Below are 6,351 nucleotides of genomic sequence, written 5' to 3'. Positions count from 1 at the left end.
CCGACCTCGGCGTCAATCTCCGAGGGACTACCTAATGCCTCACTCGCAGGAAACCTCGCAATCCGCCGAACCCTGAACTCGCCGAGCTCAGATCCGCCGAGCTCGGATCCGCCGACCTCAGATCTCTCCGCTCGAATCTCCTCGCCGAGCTGGGTCTCACTCCGGCCGACCTCGAAATCTCTAGGGTCGTTAGGCGCTGATAGCTCAACTCGATGGACGACCAACGGCGGATCCGGCTGATCAACCATTGGCGACCTCGCAAGCAGGAATAATCGACGGGCGGCGGCTAGGGTTTTGGGTATGCAATCGACCAAAGAGAGAAGTAGAGAAAGAAAGAAGTAAAAGCATGAAAGTAATAAATGAGAGAGAGAAGAAATTACCTTTTATGAAGAAGAAGGAGCAAGTGAAGAAAATGGGAAGGAAGAAGATGCATAAATAAGTAAATAAAATGGAAAAATTACTGTCAAATCCATCATCTCAATCCGCGACTCTCTTCTCTTTTTTGGGGATATCATTGAAAACCGCATTCAGAATAAAGACCAAAGGATTTTACCAGTGTCTCTCGAAAAATGAATCTGGAAATTACAGAAGAAATTTCAGAAGAAATTACAAAAGAGATTGTAGAAGAATCACTGTAGCAATTTCATTTCCCAGAAGCAATCCGAGACGATCTGTGCCGAGCAGGCATATTACAAATAAATCAAGCATGCCCGCCAATCGCAGAAAAACTGACGCTCTCCGGACTGAGGGGGGGACTATTGTTGGACATGGGTTGCGCCCCAATATGCCACTCGGCCCAACAAGACGAATTCCGTGATTCCGGCCCGACCAAAATGGATGCAAGTCATTAATAATCCGTAAAGGGCAATTTCGGGAATTCACGATGGGAACCCTAGAAAACCCTCGGTCTACAGTCCACTATATAAAGAAACAGTACTCACTGGAGAAAGGGGGGAGACTCGCGTACAATACCCCGAGAGCAATACTTTGCGTCTAAAAACTCTTGTTATTCTCTGTATAATTTTCTGTTAGCTTCCGAGCTCGTCGTGACTCACTTGTCAGTTCTCCTGTGAACTGACGAGCACGATCTTGACTCGTTTTAGTGACGACCTCACATTCCTATCGTTAATAAAGAACAAACTTCACTCTTTCCCCCTAAAATCGATATTTATTTAGTGTTGTGCAATTCCCATACCACCAATATAGAAGTGAAAAAATCTTAGGTAATTATAGTAAATGATCTTAGGTAATTAACTACTAGCAAAAGATGACGTCGTATGCACTATATGGGTAGTTTAAACAATTACTGTTATACCACACTATTTGAAAAGCTCAACTGCACTTTCCTTGCTACTTGATTTTGTTTTCAAATAATATTAAAATTACGTGAAATACATAAAGATTCAGTTTAATTGTGAATAATTAGGCAAAATATGTAATAACTATATTTTGTTTGACTTTAAATTGACATTATGACAGGATAACCAAAAACAAAAATCTCACCTATATTATCGAGTTGACGTTGACGACAACCTGCCTTCAATTGCAAAGTGTAAGCTCACAAATGAATGAGCTGTCTCTTTGACTTCTAATGCCCCCATGAACAATGGAGACAGAACACACAGACACGCCAATCTAGTTTTGTTATCTTCTTCGTTACTTAGATCAATATATTTTACAGGTTTTCTAATCACAAAATTTTGGAGACAATATCGTTACAGAAATCTCCTACTTTGGATCAATAGGATATAATCAATTAACAAAAGGAATGTGCTTGCACATACATCGAACCTGAAAGCAAAACTTTTAGAATAGTTAAAATAAACTACTTTACAAGGAAATGAGAGATAGTCACATGGTTTATTTTCGGCAGTCACATGCTTTTCTCTCGACAAAAGTAGACATTACGTCTCGATGTGAGTATATATATTATTAATGGAATTTAGACTGACCAAACGGAATAATTTCCTTACTCGTGAAAAATATACTATAACTTAAGAATTGAGTTACGATACATTCTCCCTCAGAAAATTTGTACTTTTTTTAAGGAGTTTTTTTTAGAATACTTCGAAGGACGTAATAGTTAATAATGTAAAATGCTTCTCTACATCATAAACCAATACTTTTTAAAGCATCAAGGGACATAGCATCTTTAATAAGCATGAAAAACTACAATAGTCAAAATCATAAAATAACAAAAGGACAAGATACATCATACATATCATATATACTCATATTATTAACAAACGCAAAAAAAAAAAAAAGAAGATGTACATAGCTATATTACCAATCATACAACCTAGCGGAAATATTTCTAATACAAACCAATTAAAAATACAACAAAATTGAATATAAACTTAAATATCCTTTGGTTACTTTGAAAATGGAAAATAAAACACACTCAAACGCCTAAATATTTCATATGCAAAGTTATACCATACATAAATATATACGGAAAACGTGTTAGGGTATCGAGAAAAGGAGAGAGTCAATTTAATCAAATCTCACGTGAAGAGAATGGTAACTTATTAAATGAGAATATACAAGTACAATTGCGGACCACATAGAGACTTTTTACATATTACTTGGTCAATGACATTATTATTTGAATAAAAGAATACTAAATAAATATATAAATTTTAGCAAATATAATTAGTGGTGGTGATAGTATATAATTATGGGAATTTGGTAGTAGATACGAATACGATGGACCGGTGAGGGAAAAACCTCGATACGTATCTCCATTAATGACACCTTCTTGTTTAATCTAATGTAAAGTATGTTCTAAATCTATAATTTGGGTTAGATAATTAGACAGAATCTTAAGAACTCTTTTAGGTATCTCCTTATTCAAATATTGTAACTGAAGAAAGAGTATGATCAGGAAGCTCACGAGAAGCCCCCTTTTGGAATTGGAACATGTGCCTCGTTTCTGTGCGGTACACGGCTCATGTACGTACGGTTTAACGTATTCTCCCTTTTCGTTTTATACTGTATATTATAAACAACTAAAGAAAGAAGAAACTTTATTTCGACATAAATCTTTTTGAGATGTTATAGCTAGGAGCTTGTAGGAGAGAATTATGATTTTTAAATGATCATATGTTTTTAAAGTTATCAACCTATACTCCTATAGTATTAAACAATATCTTCAGTTTTATCTTCGTCATGACATCATTATGTATGCTGTAGTTTACGAGAGATCATGTCATTATGTTCAATCTTTTGGACTTGTATAAGTAAAATCTAAGAACAATGACAAAGAATTCATGATTTTAAGGAAAATAGAGTTATTTCCCTCAAAATTATTATATCTAGCTAGATAGATCCCAAACTTTGATCCCAGTTTAGATATCCAAAAAAAAAAAGTTCGATTTCTATTTCTCCCCAAAACAAAAGTTTTACACTCATCTCCTCCTAAACCTGAGTTACATTGGTTTTGATTGTAAACCTGAGACCAAACCATATATACTCGAAATTAAACCAATTAAAACCGGACCTAACATTCTTTTAACTATAAACCATTAAAAAAAAAAAGTATTATCTGATAAAATAAAAGAAAAAAAAATTGTTCGTTCTCCTTCACTAATCGCCAAACCTCCATAACTTATCTTAGTCATTGAAGCTTTAATGAAAATCGAATGGATCTTATATTCTCAGACAATTTTGGAGGTTCGGAGATTTGATTTCCCTTTGCTAAATCTTTTTCCCCAGGAATTTAAAAATTTCAGATCTCATGGTTGAATCCCATCGGAGTATTATCTTCTCCGCCGTCTCTAATTCAAAAATCAGATATGGATTGGTGTTTGACTTCACTGATCGATTCTCTCTTTTATTCTATTTTTCTTCCTCCTTTGAAATGAGATTTATTTGGTGGTGAAGATTATAGCGAGAAAACTAATGTTTGATTTCCAATTTTTTTTTTTTGATGAAGAAACAAAAAAATCAGACAAAAAAACCTTTTGAAAGCCTATTTATTATTTCTAATAAAAAAGTCTATCCCGTAGATCGTTTTCTCTCGTCTTTGTACAAGTTTCTTTTAGCCGATTTGGCTTTTGTTTTTTGTTAGTTTGTTTGTTTTCTTTCTCCTTTTGCAGTGAGTAAATCTCTTCCGATCAAGAGGAGACAAACGCCAAGTGTTTGATTGGAATTTCCCAATTCATCGGTTGCTCGATTCCTTTCATGGAAGGAATAAATCCTTCATACCCCCTATTGGTGGCCGTTATTGACCTTGGATGAAGGTTTCTTTTCAAATCGGCTTATTCTTTATCATCTCCACCAATCTTCCCAGCTTTCCAACTGAGTCAACTCGGTTCCCGTCCATGAGCACGATCAGAATATCAATAGTGTGTCAAAAAAAATTGTGAAGGCAATATAATATCGTCGGAAAAAGCGATATAATATAAAAAAAAAAAAATTAGTCGGTCAAATAGAGGTTTGGTTTGGTTTAATTGGGTTTAGGTTCTTAATTAAACGGTTAATTAAAGAGTAAACTAATAGAAACACAGGACTGAGTGTAATTAGATATTAAACTTTTAATTTGAGGAGATATAAGTGTAGAACTATTTGTTTAAGGGGACTTTTTTTCCGCGGATATCTAGATCGGGGTCAAAATTCATGCTCTATTTAGCTAGATATAATAGTTTTAAGGAGGAAATAGCTTGTTTCTCCCACGACTTTAATCAATAGTTTTGTATAATTTGGTTAAGTCCAACAACTTATCTCCTTTTCCTTTTTCTAAAATAGAATAGCTCTATTTTAGAATTTTACTTTTTTCCAAACTATATTCTTTTCCAAATGTAAAAGGTAAAACTTCTAAATTTTAGTATAAACTAGAAACAAATAACTCTAAATTTGGGATTAATGAAGCTGAGTTGAATAAATTCTTATTTTAAAATAGAATTTAGAAATGAAGATCGAGATGAGATGAAAATGACCTAAATAATGTTTTATGTCTTCAAGACTAAAACTGGATAAAAAATTTTGATTCACAAATCAATCATAAAATTATTTATATTTACTTATTATGTAATTAAAAAAAGTTCATTAAAATCATAAATAAATATTTATCAAAAGTCGTTGATATAGTTAATAATCAATGTATTTTTTTTTAATTAGTGTAAAACGTATTTTTTTAAAAAAATTTTAGTTAACGTTGGAATCAAAATAAATTTTTTTTTTTGGGTTAAACTATAAACTTTTTTCATAACTGAGTGTACCATAAAATATTTTAGTGAAAAAGCAGAGGAATGGGTTAGGTTTATTGGCAGTTGGAGAATTTGGCTGTTTTATACAACAGCCTGTCTTTGCTCTTTTAAAATTATGTTATTATTATTATTATTATTATTATTATTATTATTATTATTATTATTATTATTTTTAACTCTTATGACTTTATTAATAAGCTCTAAAGGAGTTCTCAGTTGAATAAGTTAATTATGTTATTATTATTATAAACAAATTTTACAAAGAAAAAAAATTAAGAAAAAGAGTAGTAACGAGTTTCTAGAAAATGTATATAAATTAAGGAAAAAAAAGAATAGTAACGATCGGCTCCTCTGATCGACATATCTTGTCGTTTTCTGTTCCGTATGTAGTTTTTTCTTTTTTGAATAAAGTGCTAATAATAATGACATATACAGGCTGGCTTCAAAAAAGTCTCTGAAGAATCCAACCTAAAAAAAAAAAACTTATTAATATTATTATTATTATTTTTTATTAATATTATTATACTGAACCTAAAACCACTTTAACGTCATCCTTATCTTCTTTTTTTTTTTCACTTACAAAATTGAAAAAAAAAACGAAACAAAAGAACACTCAATAAGTATGGGATACTTTACTTATACGTTTCTAATACGTAAATCACAATTTGACGTTTGTGTCACTGCTTTTATAATTGATAACGAAATGTTTCTTCTTCACACACAATAATAATAACTAAAACGAAACGATTTTGAATAAATGAATAAATTAATTAAAAAAAAAAACGCTCTCAAGTCTTCTTAAAGTACCACAACTGTACTCTTCAATCTTACACACAGTTAACTATTCAACTGACACGTGTCTGATTACAGCTGTATCCCAAATCCCCAACCGTTTTTTTGGAAAGATTCTCTTCTTTGATTTCAACGTCACTCTCTCTCTCAGACGCAATTCCCCACAATCGCACCGCCAATCGCTAACGTGAATTACATCTTCATTTACATAATTACGTACATACATAACTAATCCAATTTAGATACATTACGCAAAAAACTAAAATTAATTTTAATCAACGAGAGCAAATCCTGTTTACGACTTTTTTTAAAAAAATATTTGCTTCGGTTTAAATTTCAGTTTTCGGATTTT

The sequence above is a fragment of the Camelina sativa genome, chromosome 16 (assembly GCF_000633955.1).
Source record: "Camelina sativa cultivar DH55 chromosome 16, Cs, whole genome shotgun sequence".
Lineage (NCBI taxonomy): Eukaryota > Viridiplantae > Streptophyta > Magnoliopsida > Brassicales > Brassicaceae > Camelina > Camelina sativa.
Note: the sequence above shows the minus strand (reverse complement) of the source record.